The 21685-nt window shown below is 41.3% G+C and overlaps 1 protein-coding gene across 3 annotated transcripts in view; it reads left to right on the top strand.

Moving 5' to 3' along the window:
• Positions 1-795: 795 nt before the first annotated feature.
• Positions 796-21685, top strand: part of SYTL5 (synaptotagmin like 5) — a 79992-nt gene continuing 59102 nt past the window's right edge. For 2 of the 3 annotated variants that reach the window (XM_066177011.1, XM_066177012.1), the window contains exon 1: positions 796-893. The gene's annotated coding sequence lies outside the window, so the exon portion shown is untranslated. The remainder of the gene's footprint in view (positions 894-21685) is intronic. The other variant, XM_066177014.1, reaches the window with a different exon arrangement.

Genomic DNA, 21685 nt, shown 5'->3' on the forward strand with positions numbered 1-21685 from the left:
GCGCTCCCGCTCGGCCGCGCTCCGCCGGCTGCTCCGCCCCGCTCCCGACAGGTCGGGACGGCGGTCCCGGTTCCCTCCCCCATCCCGGTCCGGCTCTCTCCCTGCATCCCGGTCCGGCTCCCGCCTCCCATCCCGGTCCGGCTCCCGGCCGGCGAGAGGCGCTGCGGGAGCGCGGCCGCGGGCCGGCTCGGCAGCGGGAGAGGTGCGGGGGGACGCGGTGGAGGCGGCTCCGCTCCCGGCTGGAGCCACCTCCGGGAGCCCCGGGCTGCGGGAGGGGTGACAGCCTGGCTGTCGCAGGGTCGCTGCGAGCCGCCCGTGCCCCGTCTGGGCTCGGGGCTGTCGGGGCTCGGTGCGGGCTGTGCGCTCCGTGCCGGAGCCGGGAGCCGAGCCCGCGGGACGGCGACTTCACCTGCCAGCCCCACCGGGCTGCGGAGTTGGCAGCAGCAGCCCTCGGCGGCGCCGGCGATGGTGCTGCTTGTACGCGATTTTTCCTCTCCTGCTGAGCTTCTTGGTGAGTCCATCATTCTTAACAGCAACTGGTTTGGGGGGATGTTTCGGATTTGTTCTCTTTTTTACCCTTTTCTTTACCCCGAGGGCAGAACCCGGGGAGGGAGCCTGCGGCACGGTGCCGGTGGAGACCCTCCAGCCGGAACGGGGGGTTGCGCTGGCCCGGCTCCCCCCGCGGAGACCGGGTGCTCTGGGGTTAATAACCTGGGAGGGGGTGCCTGCATGTTTGGTTGGGGTTTTATTTCTGCACAATGCTTTCTACAGTGTGCTCCTGTGAAAATCCGAGGTGGCGGATCTTCCCCGTCAGGGATGCCGTCTGAGGTTGTTGTGCCGTGGGAGGGATGATAAAGATCGGGAGCGCAGTTGTTTTCTTCTCCACTGAGCAGGTGAGCGGCTCCCGTGGCGCCCAGGTGAAGATGGGCTCTTGCCGTGTGCTGCCTAAATTGTTCTTCCTTTAAAAAGTATAGTTACTTATTCCTAAATACGATAATATATAACTTCAATTTTATTTTATGGCTATACAAAGAAAAGAATAAATGATGTAGGCTGAGAACCAATTACACCGTAGTTTTGGATACTCGATAGCTACTGAATGCAGCTAACCACCACTCATTTCAGTATTCCAAGGGTGGAGTCATGGCATGGGAACAGTTAGGGATTCTGCACCCCAGAGTTAGAGATTCTTGGAAAGCCTTGGCAGGAAACATTTAATGTGACTGCCAGGGAATTTGAGAGGATAGAGGAGCAGGTGGGACAATTAGTCCTGAGGCGCACAAGTGTTACTGTTTTGCTGTGTGCCCTTCAGCTGAGAGATTTGTTCAAGGTGCAGCCCATTAAGCATTTTAAAGACCCTTGTCTTAGAGACGCTGAGAGCATATGTTGTTTTTGGTGGATCCAAAAGGAAGAAGTGATTGGATCCTTGCCTAAAAAGGTTGAGGTGAGAAATGGCCTCTTTACCCAAGAGGAAAATGGTTTAAGAACAGCCAGTGCTGGAAATTTGAAACTGGACCTCCTGAGGCTAGACAGAGAGGGCAGTTTTTTTAAAATAAAAGCACTCATTAGACTAATAAGTTCTTGGAAGTTTTCATCACTAAAAAACTAATTCAGGGATTTTTTTTTCTAAAGGCAGGTTTATTTATGCCTGCGTTATTTATTTATTTGTAAATGGGGAAATTTTATGGACTATATGTCAAGGAGGCCAGAACTAGTGATTATAATGAACCCTTATCACCTCGATTAGGAGCATGATCAGGAAAACTCCATCATCTCTGAGAGCACACTCCCCATGCATTCTCTTTCCTTTGCTTCCCAACTTCCTTGATGTAAAAGGGCTCAATAATACTCAGAGCAGCCCTGAGAAGAAGAACTTGAGGGTATTGGTTGATGAGAAGATCAGCATGACCTGGCCATGTGCCTTTGCATCCCACAAAGCCAAACATGTCCTGGGCTCCATGAACAGCAGCATGGGCAGCAGGTGCAGGAAGGGGGTTCTGCCCCTCTTGTCTGCTCTGGTGTGACCCCACCTGCAGTGCTGCATCCAGCTCTGGGGCCCCTGACATGGGAAGGATGTGGTCCTGCTGGGGTGAGTCCAGAGGAGACCACAAAGATAATCAGGGGGGTGGATCACCTCTGCTATGAAGACAGGCTGAGAGGTCTGGGGTTGTTCAGCCTGGAGAAGGCTCTGGGGGCACCTTATAGCATCTTTCAGGACCCAAAGGGGGCTACAAAGAAGCTGGAGGGGCACTTCTGACAGGGACATACAGTGATAGGACAAGGGGTAATGCCTTTAAGTTGACAGAGCGTTGATTTAGGTTGAATATTAGGAAGAAATTCTTCACCATAAGGCTGGTGAGGTCCTGGAGCAGATTGCCTGAGTGAGTGACTCATTCCTGGAAGTGTGGAAGGGCATGTTGGGTGGGGCTTTGAATGACCTGATCTAGTGGAAACTATCTCTGCCCATGGCTGGGGGGATGGAACTGGATGAACTTTTAGGTCCCTTTCAACCCAAGCTTTCTGTTGTTTCTGTGACGTCAATGGTTAGACTTTCACTGTATGTTTTCCTGTGTATCTTTAATATAAATTATTCCTGAAGTGCAATTAGATCTTGGGGTCTTCATGTTTCTGTTTTCCATCTATGCGATTATGGAAGATGAGAGTTGCAATGAGAGTTGCTATTCGTAGATCTGAGTAAGGTTTGAGGAATATGGTTTGTAAGGATCAGGTGTGGGCACAATTCCCAGACACTATCAAAGTGTTTAAACATTTGAAGTTATTTAAAATGTTAACATTTCTAAGCAGCCTTCAGCACTATGTTTACCCTGAAGAAATACTTACTTGCTGCTTTGGCTTTTTTAGATTTTATGGTAGTTGAAATCTTAAGTTCTTTAGGGATGAAGAAATGCTCATTTAACCAAAATTCTATGTGAATTTGGGGTTGGAGCTGTATTTTTCGCAGTGGAAAGGCAGTAGGTATGAAGGATCTTATTAAACAATTTTCATTGCGATGGTGTAATCACCCAGTTGTTTGCCTGTCTGCACAACATGTTTGTATTACATAATGTAGTATGGATCCTTGTTGGACTTGTTCTAAGTCTCCTTATCAAGAGAGTTAAGTTCATATCTGATGTTTAACTACCACCTCCTAGTAAGACATTTAGTCTTGTGGGGTGGAGGGAGGAAGGGAATCTAGAGTGATGGCTGAAGACATCTGCAGTGCAGGACTGTGTTGTGACTGAGCACTGTCTCCCAGAGTTTTATTGCTGTTCACCTTGCCTACATTTACTCTGCCTTCTAATCAAACTTCGTTCATACCAGGGATGAGCACACTCGTGTGTTTGTCATCCCAGAGGCTGGAAACAGGAAAGCAGAGTGGGAGGAACAGACCTTGAAGACCAGCACGGGTTTGGTTCTAAGGGTGGTATGTAAGGGGTAATTTGTGGTAGGCACAGGAAGCTCTTACGTGTGTATTTCTTTGAATTTCACAGGAACTTTTCTCAACTCTTTATATTAAGGGAATGCATAAACATAAGTGTACAATATAGAGCAATGAAGCTGTCTGCATACTTTCTGTTCCAAACATCCTGAGTCTGCTGTTAAAAAAAAAAAAAAAAAGTCTGTTTTAAGCTTCTCTCTAGTCTGTCCTAGGTGGGACTGAGTGACCCCATTTTGAGGGGCTTTCCATATGCTGGGGCACAGGTTCAGGACAGAATCAATTGCTTGAGAACTAGATTTATCTGGGTGTTTTTTGTTGGTTTTTTTTTTTTTTTAATCTTTCTATGCCTGCACTGAAATGTCTATATTCAATTACTCTAATCAGGACCTTTTTATTTTCTTCATAACTTTTCCCTGGGTATGTTTTTTCTATTGCTTCGAAATAGAAGTGGAATCAGAAATGAAGCAAAATTCCATTGTGGTTTGAACTACGTTCCACAAATGAGTATTAACAGGAAGCTCCTTAAATGAACATTTTATTTATTTTGAAGAGAGTTGCTCTGCATCTTCACTTAAATGCACATCTGGAATACTTAAATTACCTGAGGCATCCCTCATTGTGGATATGTAACTTCTTTTTTTTGTGCGTGAGGGATTATCTTTGACCACTCCTGCTTTTTAGGAGTGGTTACATTTTGTGTGGGGATGACTTGTGATCTGTATGCAGCTGGATGTAATTGTGTCTCTGACCTGGGGCTCCAGTGACTTTTGGATCACTCTGCCAACTTTCACCTGTACAGACTGTGCCTGGCAGTGCATCCACAGGTGGGAGGAAAAGACGTTCACAGCATGAGGGTCTCCAAGTTTTAAAATAATTTAGAAAATATATACAGAGATGGAGAAAATGCAGGAATTGTGTACAGCACCAGTGTGTTTCCAGGGCTTGAAAAGGAGTGGAGCTTGGAGGAGATGTTTGGGTTTGGGGTTTTTTTATGTTTATGATAAAAAAGTTGCAGGTGTTACCTAAATAATGTGGAAAATGTTCATGACCACGGGAACGTTGTTTCCAAGGATTCTGTTATTGAATATCTGGGGAAAAGTGGTGCTTGAAAGCAAGCCATTTGTCACCTGGAGATTATATTTTTCATTTGCAGTTACTGCATGACACAGCCGACAGCTTTTTGAGCAGTTTTATATGCTTTGAATCTGAGCTCACCTCCTTACTTCTGCAGCCATTGCAGAGCTTGAGAGAAGGTCAGTCTTGGGAAGAGTTATACTTATTATTGGTTCTAAAACCTCATTCATTGTCCTGAATATTTGCACAAAATCCCTGGTGCCTGGTGAGTCAGAGAAGAGAAAAGTGGAGGAAATAAGGATCCAAATTCTCACACTATTAAAAAATAAATAGGCTAATATTGCCACGATTAACAGGTGCTCATACACACATGCAAATTTGGAAGGCTTCAGTTAAATACATATTCAATTAAATAAAGATATGATCTAGGAATTAGCATCCGTTCACTGTAGGCATTTGTGCAGCAATGGCACCAAGTGCATTGTGGAGGATGTTAGCATCAACAGCCAAAGCCATGAGATTTGTGTGGGGAATGGCACAATGGATTCTGTCTAAAGTAATCCAGAAGACTGAAATATGAGGAAAAAGAGTATTTTTGAAGCCTGTAGGTTTGGAACATATTTGAGTTTTGCACAGAAGATTAATAGAAAAAAAAAAAAAAAGGCGACACAGCTGCCTGCATGCAAATGTTGCATTGCAGAGGCCACTTTTCCTAGCAGAGTTTTCTAAACTCACTGCTGTTTCTGTAACATTTTTCACAGTTGCCAGCTATAAAACAACTTCCTTGACTCCAGTCATGCTCTGGAGTAGAAGTGCAATAATATTTGTCTCTCAAGGAGCATTTCTATTCCTTTCCTCTACAGATGCATTTTATGCCTTTTAAATATTTTAAAATTCAGATGCTACAGTAGTGAAAATGTCTATTAACTCTTGGCATCCTTATCCAGATTAGAGCTCTCCTTATTGTTGCCACCTATGTGAAGTTTTAGAGGGGAAAAAATAATGAGCTTTTAATGGGAATGTAGTTCTTAACTCTGTCTAGATTTGAAACCCTCACTGACAGAACAATATGGATGAGTAGGAAGCAGTTAGGAGGAGAACAGAGATTAATGCACTGAAGAATAACGATGTATTAGGTAAGACTGAAAATTATTACAAGGGAGAGGGTAGTACCCCCTTGGTATTTTGTCTCTGCTGGGGAATTATGGCTGCAAAGAAGGTGGAGAAGTTTGAGGAACCAGTGCAAACACCAGTGTCACCTGGCTGGTGAGGAGTAAGTGAGGAGTGCCCTGGAAGAGGGGTGGGAATTCTGTGTGCCATGGAATTGTGTGTTTGTAAACCCTGTGCTGCCCTCAGAGAGTGTTTGTTTGGCTTTGGCCTTCCCAGATGCAGATGCAGAACACAAACGGAATTTATTTATGCAAATTTAACCATGCATTCTCCCAGTATCTGGGCTGTCAGCCTTGGGCGCTAGAAATAATATTCCTTTGCATTTCCTGTTTTTTCTGAATGTATTTTGGCAGTGGTTTGTTTAGGTAATGATTGTGAGAATCCTTAATGGAATTATTTAAATGGTATCATCCATGATAAAATAGAAGTCCCTCTTCATCAGGTTTTTTCTTACAAACTTTTTTTGAGACAACCTCTCACTTTGCAGGAATTTTCTGTTTGCCATGAAATCACTTTAAACCATGACCTTGCCAGTGACATTTCACTTTTATTGTGGAAGAGAGCAGAAACATGTCAAAATGATTTGTGGTGTGCTAGTTTTGAAAGTGCACATTCTCAATTAAGTGTCTAAATAATTAATGTCATAGTCCTTATATTTCAACTGAAATTATGAGCTCACTTCTGATTAATTTTGTGAAAACATTTTAATATTAGTTTGCCCCACTATGTTTCCAAGTATGAAATGACTGTGTTTGGGAGTAAAAGCAGTTAAGAATTCAGTGTTGGGCTCGGTGAAGACTTGGATCATTGGTATCTGTAAAAGTCCTCTCCCTGAGCAATGCAGTCTGTCTTCTGTCCCATTCCTGTGCCCACTGAGGTCGTGAAGGTTCCAGATTTCAGTCACTGAACCTCTGCACTCATTCACATCTTGGTTTCTGATGGGATTGATCTGAGCCAGTTCTGTTACTAAAGACAGAATAATTTCATTAAATTAATTTTAAACATACTGTAGATTGATTCAGAGGCTCACTATGTCTGTAGTGGGCCACCTTAAAATGCATAGCAACATCACAAATAATGTTTCTTTTCTTCTGACCTTTCTGCATTTAATTGAAAAAGTAATGTTTAAACAGCAATAACTGTTTCTGAACTTCAAATCTGTGCAATATCATATTTGATTTGATACCAAAGCCAGCCATCAGACAATGTCATGGATGGTTGCAAATATGTTTTGGGTGTGCCAGTGTGCATCACTAGCACATGAACAGCTGATTCAGCTATGATTCAACTATGAAAACCCCATGAGTTCATGAAAAGCGAGGGCACTTTAATTGCACAAGTGGGTTATGGTGGAATAGTTTATTGTACATGCTGTGTGTAGCACATAGTTTTTTGATTGCCCAAGGCACAAAAAAGCTAATAGTATTCCAAGCCTTTTTTGATACTCTTGCCTTCTGATTTGATATGATTCTACTGATCCTCATTGGCAGTAGACCACACCTCATATAGAAACTTGCACTTTTTTCAAACTTGGTTTAGTTTCGGCATTCTAAAAAAAACCCTTTTTGAAATTCTGGCTTTTATTTATGGAGAGGGGATGAGACCAGGTTGAAGGTTTTCACTGTGACATTCAAGGAACAGAGGAATGGCAAGAGGGACAGAATAATGGATCATCATGTGGCAGCCTCACACAGCCAGGAATGTGAGATTTTTGTTTTGGGGTTGTTTTTGTTGTTGTTTAATCAGTAATTCTAATAACAAAATAACAAGACAGGAAATAAGCAGGAGGCCAGTGACAATTAGCAACCTGTGTTTGTGGTTATGGAAGAGTTTCTTTGCTCCCAGTGGGTTTTTGTTGAGTTTTGAAGGACCTTGTATACCTGATCAGTTTGTGGTTCATTTTAAAAGCATAGACTGAAACTTGCTCTTTTGAAAGAGTACCTAAAAATAGCAGTGGAAAATACCTCTAATATTGAAATGTATTCCCTGTGATTTGATACATTTTGTTTACCAGTGACTATGGATAATGCCAAAAGAAAATAGGCCAACTGCACAGAGATCTAAACACAGCAATCTTTCAATTGGTCAGTCACTAGTCAAGCAAATGCTTTTGAATTAGCCAAATGTAATTTCATTTTGTAATATAAAATGTATACATCCTTAAATTAAGAGACTGTGACCATATTCTTTGACTATTAATACATTACCACTTTTCTGTTCTTATTTAAGGGCTGCCATGGCATTGGTCCACCCAGCTTATTACTTCTGCACCTCCAGTTAATATCTATGGAATCTGAGGATGTTGATTTGATAAATACACAGTGTGGTACAGCATAATTTTGGCTTTCTGTCAGTGGGTTTTGTGCACTGCAGTATATAATCCTCACGAGTAGAGGTTGACTTCTCCCATTGTGTCTTGAAGCCCTGGCATAAAGTGAAACATAAATAGCAGGTCAGCATGATCATGATGGTGTCATAATTAAATGCTGTGAGGTACTTAAGATTTTTGGATTCTTTAGAAATAAATAGAAATTCTACAAATTGTGCTTTTTGGATGAAAATGTGTCCAGTGGCTCTACCAGAGGAAGAGAATGATTTATTGTGCTCAGGGGCTGTGCTGGTTTACTGCAGTTCCTTGGCTACCTGAGACCTTTTGGTTTTTCTCCAACAGCTGTAAAACAACATTGTACTAAAAGTATTGGGTTTGGGAGAAACAAAAAATGGAGCTGAAGCCAACTGAACAATATAATGACAATTCAATTTCTTCAGCAGAGCTGTATGAGTTTACATCACCAGAGAAGCTGGATCTCTGTAATTCAAGCAGTTCAAACTGGGCTCTTTGTTTTTGTGGACTATTCTGTCTGGCAAAATGGATTGGGAGTGTCCTTTTAGTGTCCTTCCAGACACAAATTTCAATGTTCATTCCCTCAGACTTGGACACTCAGTTATCTGTGGGAACCCCTGCACACCTGGAAATCTGCTGGAGGCTGGAAGCAGAATAGGAGGCTGGTAGTTCTCAATCTTTAACGAAAATCCAAAACTGAGATGTGCATTTTCATGGGGACAGATTTTAGTGTCAGTCTTGACAATCAAATGAGGCTTTCCAAGGTTCGTGGCAGTTCTGCATTGGAAATACATCTAAACTGGATTGGCTTGAGTAGGGTTTAATCCCGAGTGAGTGTGAACAGAGTGATTGTTGCAGATGACTGAAACATGAAGGAAACAATAGCTTTGAACTCCAGCAAAACCAGATAGTTTTCCACAGGTCTAATTATTTTACCCTCTGAGTCCCTTTTCCAACCCCTCGTACGACTGCTCTTCAATCTTTTATTCCTGTGGAGCACTAAAGACAGAGTGACTACTTTGCCAAAATGCTGTTACACCTTCCCCACATTAAATGACTTTAATTATTTGTGTGTCTAGAGACCTCAAGTAGGGTGGGGGTGAGAGAAGCTGTGACAAAGTGGAAAAAAACAAAAAAAGGAAGAGCAGCTAGCCAAGTGGAAAACAGCAAAACAGTATTTAAGGCTCACAACCATTAACTGGGATACATTACGATGATGTTTCATGACCTGTGCTAGTGCAGTTTTTCTTGCTCTCTCAGACCAAAACATGAGAGGATTTACATTATGCCAGAAAGTACAAATGGAATGGAGCAAATACCAAGGAATAATTTCGTTTTCCTTCCCATAATTTTCATAAATCCAAACTTAAAGGAAACTGGTGTCCCCATACTCCCTTAGTTAAATTTGTGTGTGGTCTGTCTATTAATAGACTGGATAGTCTAAAAATCAAAACCAGCTTTCTAAATTCTATGAAACCTCCCAAAGTGAGTTGTTTCTATACTGATGCCCCCGGGTATTAGTCTTAGCTTTCAGTGCCTTGTTCTCTCAATCTACAGTTTAATTCACTTTTGCACCATTTATAATATTGGTTTAGATGAAAAAGGCAGCAAAGGAATTCTTTGTTTCGGTGCGTAGTGTTCCTTCTTCTAACCAAGCAAATAGTCTCAGCTGTTCCAGAAGTTTGAACTTCTTTTAAGGGATGCCAAAGATGGTCGTAGGGATCTTTAAAGAACCTCTCTTCTGTTAAGAGTGACAACAGGAGAACAGATGGAATTAACTGTTTTGGATGCACTGTAAGTGGCATAACCAGCAATTCTTATTGGCTTAGGTTGCCCAATACCTCTTGCACATACTGTATTTTTCATGTGGTATTTATTTTATTTTGTGCATGGGGTTGGTTTTGGTTTTTTGGTTTTGTTTTCTTTTCTTTCACATTCTTCCAAAATTTCCCAGATTTGACCATTGGGAAGTTTGTCTTCATGTACTTGGTAGCTTTTGCAAGACTTATTGAACTTGAATGATCTATGCTTTCCTCCACAAGCTTAAAATATGGTTTTAACCAGACAAATTTTAACAGCATCTGCAAAAGAACGTTCCCTGACAGAAAATGTTTCCTGTACTTTTAAGTCTGAAGTCCCTGTCCTAAAATTTGTGTATGAATTTGTGAAAATGGAAACGGTACACCTATGACAAAGTAAAGCAATGTGATGGGTTTACTTCCATGCCCTTTTCAGAACATTCATCTAGAATATGTCCCTAAGCATCAGTGTGAGTATTGCAAAAAACCTTATTTTTGATGGGTAACATGGCAAAGTTATTAGGAAATTGACCTTTTATAATGGAAAAAAAACCCTGTTAGTTTTTACTGGAGAGGCTTCCTGGCCCACCTGTTGTTACATACCAAGCAGGAAAGAAGGGATTCTATTTGCCTCAGAAAATAAAAGGGGAATTTTAGCAATTTGGTAAAGTGTGTGCATTTCAGTGCAATGTCTGATATACCCGTAATATCAGTGAGCCTCGTGGCCCTTGATGTGTTTTTCCTTGGCACAACCTCTTGGACCAGGAGTTGGGGTTCTCCCTGTGCTGGCTGCAAGCAGAAGCAGAGAGAACTTGAGAGATTTGCTGTGGTTTACGTGTGTTGGGTGGCAATGGCTTCTTCTTTGTACCAGACTGGTGCTCCTCTTGGAGGATTATCCCTTTCCATATTTTTGCACTGGTTTAGGAGTTCTTGTGAGCAGTGAACTGAAAATTTGCATGACAAAACATCACAGAACAGAAGCATTCAAGAAACTTCCCAAGAATTTGGGGGCTTTATAACTACGTACATGAAAATTACTTGTACAGATAGAACTTTTATTTTAGAAATCTCTGTAATAAATTATTGAGGAGACACAATCCAATTGAAGAGTTGGAGAGAGCCAAGCAATACTACATCTGCCTTTAAATGATTTGTAGTGAGCTTTGCCTGCTACTACAGCCAAAGTGAATACATGAAAAGCTGATGAAAATTTCAGAGTTCAATACAAGAAAGTTGTCAGAGCAGGTAAATTGGTGCATGGATTTTGAGAATAGTTTCATGGGATATTATATATATAAGCACATACAAAATGAATGTATGTGTATTCCCCAAAATTCTGCTGAATCTGACAGCCTAATCCTTCTTACCCAGTTCCGTGGCAGCAGGAAAATGAGAAGTCTGAGTAATCGGTGTTAAAGTGGCCAGCTAATCTTCCTTCTGCAAGCTGGAGGGAATGTTCCAGTATCTAAAAGCATTCATACACTTCATATTCAATCATATCTTCCCTTTGTCTCCACAGCAGGTCATGAGTAATCTTCTTGTGAGCTGGTTTGTAACAGCAATAAGGCCTGCACTTAGTACGTCTAGGAGCAATGAATTAATTTATTAAACCAATTTTAGTCCACACCTAGAGACCTGGAAATCTAATTGTGTCTCTCCTTGTCCCTTCATGGGTAGGACATCCCTGTTCCCAAACATTTGGACTGTGCATAAGTAATTAACCTTTTTATTTAAAAAAAAAAAAATTAAACAGAATATTTTTGAGTATCTTGTCTTACTCACTTCACAAACAATTGAGGAGAACATCCCACATGTGAGATCATCTCTCATACAGCTCCTTAGGGATTAGACAGGGACAGTCTCTCCTTTATCTGCCAAGAATCCCAGGGAGATTCTACTCTGGTAAATCAGATTTTTTTCACATGTGGGCAAGGTATCCTTGGCCCACACCCTCTCCAAACCTCTTGTTTCTCCTCCTCTGATGTACAGGTTTGTATCCCTTGATGTGTCATGGGAACACCTCTGCCCTGAGCTGTGGGATGGTTGCTTCCCATACACTTCAGTTTATTCTAAAGGGTTGGATCTGAACAGGGAAAACTGCACCTGGGAATTGGGTTCCGTGGTGGGCTACAACCAGGAGAGATGTTAAGGTATGGTGCTACAAATCAGATTTTATCCTCCCCTTATCTCATCTGACAGATGTGTGGTGATCTGACCAGATGTGTTTGTTCACAACTGGGGAAAGGCTCTTGGGTTACTGTGAGGGAGACTGAACAATAAAGGAGCTTAAGGTGGGAGCTGAGTGAATCATATAGATGAGATTTGACAGATCTGCATCTCTTATGGTAAAGTTCTTCTTGAGAAAGGAAAATGTTCAGAAATGAAGTCATTTCTATAGTGTGTCTATTTATTAGTTCGTGAAATCTATTGAGTAACATTAGCAAAACATATCAAAGTTGATCATATCTTGGTTGGAAAACCCAATGATCTAAAGCTTGATCCTTTCCATAGAAAAGCACAATTCAACCTGCAACCCTTTTCCCTCGCTATGCACCAAAATAAAATGCTCAAGCTCTAATTTGATTCAAGGAAAGCTTAGATTGTTGTTGTTGTTGTTAATGGAGTGGTGTTCCCTGCTTGAGCACCACATGTTTCCTTGTGGCAGGAGACCTTGCTGAGGATGTTGTGTGCAGACAGCTCAGCATCCTGTGGTGTCTCTGTGAGTGCTGGAGTTCATACTGTGCTTGACCTATGGGCTAGCACAGCTGCACTGCAGAGTTGTGCCATCAAACAGGCTGCTAAACAAGGCTGAGTTCAACCAGAAATTCTTCCATCTGCCATCCTGAATTGTTTCATAGTGTACTGTGCTTTTCTTTTTAAGAGGCTATGCAGCAATGCTACAGGTAGTTTATTTATAAATATAAGAGATGAAGGAGTGGAGGGAGAGACTGAGAATCTGAATACACTTGCTAAAATGTGGCTTGGAGTTTCTAGGATTCGTTATTTAAGAGAAGTAACTGCCCTTTCTAAGGGTGATCTGTTATTTCAGAAATGTCTTTCAGTTTTCTCAGGAATAGATTAAAATACTGAAGACAATTTTGCCTTCAGAAACTATTTTCAACAAGTGTTTAACACTGAATTACCCCTTCAGTGAGATTGCAGGTTGATGAAGGGATCAGGTTATCCTTTCTTTTCTTGGTGTTGGTCTGTATGTTTTGGGGTAAATTTGAAGCAGTTGAGATGCTTCAATGATCTGTTTTCTCACACTGGAGGAGCATATTTTATTCTTTCAATGTGCTTTTAATAGCCTGAGGTGTGTTATTTACAAAGCTGTGCTTCTCATTCAGTAAATCACGTGTGGCAAAGACAAAGCTATGTTAGCTTGTTATATTTGAAGCATTTGAACAGCAGTTTGTAATGTAGGCTTTTCCTGGATTTTACTGCTTCTTCTTGTGCTTTATACAGCCCTAATAACATTCTAACTTCAACTTTTTTTGTTTCATTTTGCTTCTTTTTAAAAGCTTACATGAGAAAAAGCTTATAGCTGTCTTCTAAGAAGATGCAGTCTCACAGCTGGAAAGGACATTTGGCTTCTGTGACACTTTCTCAGTGTCTCTTGCTATCCTTCTGCGAGGGAATTACTACGTTTAGAATAGTGTTGATGTTTTTAAATGAATGTTCCAGAGAAGAGTTTCAGATTTCCTGTTGATTTTAGATGCTCTGCTGAATAGGAATATGGAAATATAGTATTGTTACTTGTAACTGGTTATCCAGCCTATCAGTTTTCCTGTTCACAATTTTATTAAACACAGTCATTGTTCTACAGTTCTGCACTGGTGTGCATAAATAAAAAAGTATGTGATAGATAAATATGGAAGGGTTCCCCCTTAAAAATATAGGTTTTATGGCTTTTTGAATGGAGAAGTATCTGAAAGGGAGGAAGAGGATGAATGAAGGATTTCTGCTCCCTATAACGAGGTGAAGAATTTTGTACTGCAGGGCATGACGCTTAAACTGCTGTGTGTCCATGAGTTTCTTGAAAATAATGTGGGATTTTCTGCTATATATTGGAAAAATCAGGCTGTCTGTAACTGGAGTGTCTAGACATTAAGGTGTTTTGATTACCAAATTGTTTCCCTTCCTGTCCTGCAGTTAACTTCTAGGATTTTGGCTTTCTAAATAAAAATTAGCATATCAAAATTGTTACATAAAGATCAGGGTTTGTAGGATACTTGGATACATGTGTACAAGTATGATAAAAGAGGTCAAGTCTTCTATTAATTCTGTATTCAAGAGTGAGAAAATGTGCCACTAATGAGACATGGCCTACAGGCTGAATGGTGGAACTTGGAAGAAATTTTGGGCAGCTGCCTTGCCATTTTCTTTCCTGATTATTGAATGGAACAGAAATCCTGTGTAAAACAAGATTTTTGGTTGTGTATTTTTAAAATATTTTCATATTGCCAAGTGAGCTGAATAAAAATTGACACATTTTTAAGGTGTTGTACAGTTGAAAACCTGGTGTAGTACCAAAAGCTGTACCTAAGACCTCGTGACTTAGGGGTTTTGTTTTGTTTCCTGAAGAGTTCCAGGGATATCATTCACTACAGAGCAACAATTGCAATGGGGGATTGTGCACACTCACAAGATTAATTGCTGAGGGTTGGGATGTTACTGATATTCACAAGTGGTAAAGTTAGGAGTTACTACGGACTATTCACTTAGGATGATCAGAAACTGTTTTTGTTAAGATGCCTATCTTATTTGTGTTTATTTACTCTGATTTCTGGAAACATTCCTTTAGGAACTTTAAATTAAACAGGAAAAGTGTGTTTGAGCTTGCTGGTTTGCAGTAATAACAGAGGAAAGACTAAAGATGTAGATATAGTCAAAAACATGGGCATTTTTAAATCTGGGGAGGCTTACTCTCCAGTCATAAAATAACACATTTCTAGTCCTGGCAGGTTCTTCACCTTCAGTCTCTGACAGTATCCACTGGGGAGTGGTGTTCCAAAACCAACAGACTGGAAAGATCATTTGATCTATTATGGAATGAATCACCGGAAAAAAAAAAAAAATCAGTCTTTGTCTCGTCCTTAGCCATCTCAATTTATCATGTAAGAAGGCATTTTTTTCCAGAGTAAGTTGGAATAAAAGGTAATCTGCCCCTGACAAGGTGCATTTAGGAATCCTTTTGAGAGGAATCCCTGCTAGGCTGAGAACTGTGTGCAACAGCAAGCTGATGCTCTCACTGGTGTGGGGAAAATAACAAAACCTACCCCAAACCTCTGCTCTGAGTGAGTCAGTGATTGAATAGATAAATCTTATTAACTTTTCCATAGTCTTAAACTGAAACTTGTGTCCTTATCACTCCTATGTACTCCCTGAAGGCATCTAATAAACTACAGCTGCTGCACATGATCTGTAAGGAGAAATGCTCAGCTGTGGAAAATGGGTATCTAGCATTGGATCACTGGAAAAAATGTAGTTCTATTCACACTGAAAATCATTAACCAGGCTTCCATAAATGTATCTTTAGCACTTAAAACCTGTACTGGTAAATGAGGAAGTTGGCTTTACAGTCAAGTTGTGATGGCATAACTGCTGTGGGGCAGCAAAAGGCAGCACTGGTGTCCAGAGACACCACTATTAGCAGCTCCTGTCTATGTCCAGGCCATCCTGGAGGGATTCTTTCCAGGTGAGGACGTGGGGCCACCATTCCTTCTGGGCTGGCAGTCTTTGATTGCCTTCTCTGTGCACACTGACCATCTCAGAGAACTTGTTCTCTTCTGCAAGATTTTTCATATAATTTTCTACTGCAAGTGTGCATCCACTGTGCTTTCAAGTGTGCAAACACTGACCACTTAGTAATTTGACCCTCACATAATGACAAATTTTGGTATAATTTCAAGTGGCATTAGCTGTCTGTATTGCAAATGCAATTAAAAGGCTGAAACACTTATTATGCAGATAGCTGCAGTAAATATTGGGCAAAAGGAGGCAGAAAGATGCTGCAGAAAGGTCAAATTGTGATTAATATCCTGTGAATGCAACTCTGTGCAGTCTTCCTCCTGAATAACTTTTCCCATTTCATCTAAAAGCTGATGTCCTACTAGTATGTTGCCTGTGCCCAGCACCTGTTCTTCTGGAAATCTGGACAAGTAGCCCTAGGATGGGCAGACAGTCTGGAAGTTCATTTCCAGGTTCTTGAACTCTTTTGCTTTTGGTGCCACTGGAATTACACATCTAGCTGGAGAGAGGGATATGTATATGGTAAAAAAACGGAAGCTGTAGTGAAGAGACATGATTAAAGGTGTGTCTGTGCTGGAGTAGGAGCTGCTTCTTGAAAGCTTCTGTATCTTCCTGCTGTTAGTACAGCACCCACTACTCTGATAGAATTGCCTTGGCAGATCACAGGCCGAAGGGTGGTTGAGAAAGCTCGTGATCCTTTTCTCAGAGTTATCAAAAACTATCCTAGTATCGTGTATATTAGATGTTTTTTGTTTGAAAAATTCAGATCCTGACAAAGACTGGTCAAGGCCTCAGGTTTTGTAGTGTATTTTTGCAATGGACATCTGACATCTTCTGTCATGTTCTATAAAAAGTGATCTTTAGCAGTTGCACCCAGTTCCTTCTCGTTGGGAGCACTTCCCACACAGTGATCCCTTGTGCAGCTTTGATTCACTCCTCTGGCCATGTCCCTGGCTGCTGCTCAGTGGCCACTGCTGGAGATTGTGCTGCCAAGGAGTTGTGGTTGCTTTTTGTGCAAAGTAGACAGAAGCCAGCCTGTTCAGCACTGTCAGCCTCAGCTGCATGCCCTTGCCCCAGGAGACATCCATCCTGATGCACTGGATGGGCTGCACTGCAAGGGCAGAGTTTTAAAATGCCAGTGAAAGCCATCCCAGGTGCTCCTCTGGTTTGAATAACAATATTTTCAGAGGAATCTGCCAATTCTCTTTGTCATGCAGTCTGTGAAAAAGGATGCTGGCCCTGTGCCTGCTGCTGGCAGACAGTCCAAACAGGCTGAAAGGGCTTCTTGGCTCACTGGTGCCCTGAGAAGATCCAACAGCAGAGCCCAACTCTTTTCTCACTGATCTAACTGCTCCTCAGCCATAAAGGACGAACGGCTGCTTCTCACAGACCATCTCCTGTTACTTTGAGCTGTTCTGGACAGACTTTGTTACAAATCTCACCTTGGGAAGCAGAAGGAAGACTCCACATAGTCCACTACCTCCTCTTCCCACTGAGAGGAATCCTCAGGGTTCTGATGGTTGATCCACAACCCAGACTTCAGACAGACATCAGTGTAACCTGTAAATACATTTTCCGACTAGTTTTTTGTGGCTTTTTTTCCTCCCTGCCACAAGAATTTTGGAAAATTATATTCTTCTACATGCAGACTTTCAAACCATGTTCATTTTGAGGCAGATACTCTGGAGGAACACACTGATGTATTTCACGGAAGATTTAACAGACCTGTTAGATTTATTTGCTGTTTGTAGGGAAAAACATTGTAGCATTGTATTTAATGGAAAACAAAACAAGGCAACACTCCAAACTCATCCCACTCTCTGATTAAGCTGTTTATATCCTCTGGTAGGTTTCTGGACAAGTGTCCTTGTGAACAGCCAATTTTATGCTGGAAATGAGAAGTAGGACACATTTGCTCACATGTTTTGGAAGCCTGCATTTGAGGTAGTCAAATGCTTCATCCCCTTCACAGTCAGTGGAGAGAAATGGATGCTGCCAGACAAGGGCTCCTCTGACCTTTTTAAAATGTTCCTGTGAAGATGAGGTGAGTCATGCCCTGGAAATGCCTATTTTTCTCTGTTGCTTACAGAGAGGGACTGGAATGATTAGGTCAGAAGAAATAAGAGAAATCATAGAATAGAGTCATGGTTTAAATTAGAAGGGACTTTTAAAGATTACCTAGCCCAAAATCCACAAAACCCCTACCTTGTACAGGTGAATCTCCTAAAGACTTTTCATACCTCTACAGGGAGAAGTCATATGATGTATGATGAGGTACCTTTGGTATGTGTGGAGACCAGACTTAGTTCTTCTCATTAAAATGCAAATCCTGTTGTTTTATTAAATCAAAGAGAAAGTCATCAAAAATAGTGGAAAATGGGTGTTGCTACACCACAATGTTGTGGCAGAAAGGCAAACAAGCACTTGGCATCAAACAGGCTGAAATAGTGGAGGGCGGGGGTTCTCATCTCCTGCAGACACACCATGTTGCGCCTGTCCTCATTCAAAGCACTCACACCAGGTCTGTTTTACCTTCTCCCCAAGCCCAGAGTGGGTTTCACTGGCTTGGTGGGTGCCTTCCCAAACAGCTCCTCTTGTAGATTCTCCTTCCCTCTTCTGTGACCCTGCAGCAGTTCCTCAGCAGTCTTTCTGCAGCCTTCTTGCAGAGCTCAGAGAGAATTTCATTTTGGTTTGTTCATGAAGAAAGCAAAATCAAGGACAGATTTTTTTTTCAAGTGGACTAAACCTCAGATGAGTCATGAGTTTTTCTGCAAAATGAAATGTTTGATGAGGTGAAGACACTTCCTTTGGAGTACTCTTAGTTCAGCAAATTAGTGAAAACATTTGAATTTGAACATACAAATAGATTTCTGTTGTGTGTTTGAAGAACCCTCACCCATTTCTGTGCAACATATCTGCTACTGGTTTTTCGGTGAGGAAAATTCTGCTGGGGAAAAAAAAAACCAAATAAATCTGTTCATATTTCAATCAATCACTTAGTTAAAAAAACCAGGGACTTCCCTCCCTTTTTATGAGGGAGTCTTGTTACGTACTGAAAATAGTCCACTTGTTCTACCATGCATTTTCTACTTCATGTCAGATGAAGCTTCCTGTGACAGTGCTGTAGTACAGATCACTGCCCCAGGGATCTCATAACACGTGAGGGTGGATGCAGCTTCAAATCCCAGTGAAGAGGAGACAGGGAACTTGAGGAGGATGAATAAAGGTTGTGACCAGATCTGACCAGTGATGGACATGAGAGGGGCTTTTGGATGTCCTGTGCAAGCTGCTTCATTCCTGTGTATACTGGTGTCAATTGCAATCATGTCATAACACAATATGTATCAATTTAACTTCTCCTAAACTGTGTTGATATTATAAAGAAGTGCTAGTGGTTAGAAAGAAGAATCAGGAATTTTGCTGGCATTGTACTTGCTTTCAATTTCTACAAGAATTCAATGCCAAAAAGTTTTTATCTGGTCCCAAAATGCCATGTCTATTTTAATGTGGGGAAAAGGTGCTACAGATTTTTAGAAGTAAAGAATTGATAAATTTTCTTCAACTTGTCTTTGTTAAATTTCATAATGGTGAGTCTTGGTTAAATTATAATTTATGCATTAAGTAAAACGTGTAAGGTCAATATTAGAACTTGTTCCACAACTGCGTATAAATCCACTCTATTCTAGACTTCAATTTACTGCTTCTCTTTCCATTTCATCACAGAAAGTATAAAGACACAGGGATTAACTTAAATATATTTTAGGTAAAGTTCAGTGCTGGGTGAATTGCTGCCTTCACACACACTGTGACTAAGCAATAAGACTGAGATGACTCAAGCCCTAACTCATATTTTCATGGCTGATTTAACATTGCACAGATGCTATTTGCTTAATAACAGCAGAAATATTTTTCCTTCATTCATTTTTTGATTCAGATCTGTTTGGTTTCGTTGATTAGGCAAACTGATGCATTGAATTTTCTTTCCATTCTTGTCCTGGGAAGTGTCTTCTTTTCTGGCTAAATACTCAGCCAGGAAGGTAAACCATATTTACCCAACGATGAGCAAAACAAAAGAAAAAAGGTTGCCACCCTATCCTGTCATTCTTCCCACTTCTTATCTCCTGTTTGTAAATAAATTATCTTAAATATGACAGATTGCCCTGAACCTTCTTTTAATGCAGAAAAGATTCTTAGATATTTGCCCATTCCAAAGCATCTCTGAAGGAGTTAAATTCTTTCACTGTTTTGTAGGATCTCTAGGGAACATGGGCTTATGTTCACAAAAGAACTGCCTGGAGTTCTCTTATCCTCTGGTCTATTCTGCACTTGATCCCCTGCCTGAATGGCTGCTGTGTTTTTCCCAGTTTGAAAAATAAACCAAGCTTGTTGGGGTGGCAGCCAGCAGTGTCTTCTGTAGTGAGCTTTCTCTGGGCAGTGCTGTCTCCTGTTCCTGAGGGTTGTAACCTGACTGCACAGATGCGTGAGCCTGAATTTCTACAACAAGGAAACAGAAAATGTAAATTTTTTTTTTTTTTTTTGTGTGTCAGTTAGTGCTTTTTATCAGACCTGTAAAACAAGCAGAGGGAGACCAGTAGAAGGACCAATGTTTAATGAATGCTCAGGCTGTCAGCGCTGAGCTTAGTCCTAGCTCTCTTTTTTGGTACAGTCAGGCAAGTTAATTTACTGCTTTCTTACACAGCAAGGTCTGCTCCGTAGACTTAATGAGCTTTAACATTATTGCTCTAGTCTTTAAACACTCATGATTTTGGTTTTGAAATATTATTACAGTAATTCTAGAGATTAGCTATAGCTTGCAGGCATTGACTGTGGTTGGAGACATCTGCAGTCCTGGAGGAAGGTACATGACAGCTCCACTAAGACATTTCCAGACAGCTGGAATTGTGCCTGACCTAAAAAATTAACTGCTTCTGAATCCATTTGGTTTGTTTGATTAACAAATCTGAGTTTTTCTAATTACTCTGAAGTCAAACACACTGATACTACACTAGTTAGGAAGAAGTAGACATAAGGAATCATATTCCCAGCTTCTCTCTCAGCCTGTATTCACTGTAATTGATACCAATTTGGGCTTTGAATGACTCTTCAAACACTGTTGCTGTCACTTGGACATGATCCTGTCTTGAATGCAATACATGACTTCCCAGTTCAGAAGTCTTCCAGCTCTTACTTCTGAAGGTCTTTGAAAATTGTTCTTAACCAAAGAATCTGCTTACTATTTACACTGTAATACTGACCAGAGCTCTCACTTGATCTAATCCATGGGCAATTAACCAAGATCACATTCAACAAGTGTGGTTTGGTTTTCCTTCCTTCCCACTTGACTTTGGTGTCTTGACTGGCTCTTTCTCACCTTACAAATTTGTTGATTTTGTGCAACAAGCATTTCCTGGTCCTTCAGTACCTGCTGCCATCTGGTTTGCTCACCTGGGCGTGTGCCCTCTGCAAACACATTGCTGGGAAGTGAAGCTGGTTTTTCCTGCTCCCGTTCATGGCATTCTGCAAGCATCATGCTGAAGTGAGAGCAGGAGGAGAAACCGAGCTTGCTCCTACAGTTTCAGCATGGTAAGCTTTATATTTGGGCATTTTTAAATGTCTTTCTGCCATTTTATTAGAATTAATGTGGGCAGCCCTTCCCCTCCTTCCTCTGTCATTGGCTTACACGTCACTGTGGGCCTCAGAAAAGAGAAAAATATCTATGGACTATGCTTTGGTGGCTACCTGCTGATGCCATCTTAATTTTAAGTTTTACTTCAGACCTCCATGTGAATGACCCCAGTGTACAGAGGATCTGTGTGTTTTAGGCAGCACATGTATGATATGTGGCTCTTTTCATCTGAGTGTTGAAGTTGTGTGCGCTGGATTTAGATTCACCATGCTGTGATCTACAGTGGAACAGGTGGAACCTGTGGCTTTCTGAAGCACAGGGAAGAATCAGTAATGCCATTGATCCTGCTCCTATGGAGTTTCCAGCTAGGCTGTCATCCCTCATGCAGTTTTGGTTCAAGCAGTGATTGGTACCTTTTCAGAAGATGATTTATCTCAGCTTCTTAAGTGGCAAAAGTCAATTACTGCCACCACACCAGCAGC

The sequence above is a fragment of the Chamaea fasciata genome, unplaced genomic scaffold (assembly GCF_029207755.1).
Source record: "Chamaea fasciata isolate MVZ Bird 193981 ecotype frontalis unplaced genomic scaffold, bChaFas1.0.hap1 SCAF_2, whole genome shotgun sequence".
Lineage (NCBI taxonomy): Eukaryota > Metazoa > Chordata > Aves > Passeriformes > Sylviidae > Chamaea > Chamaea fasciata.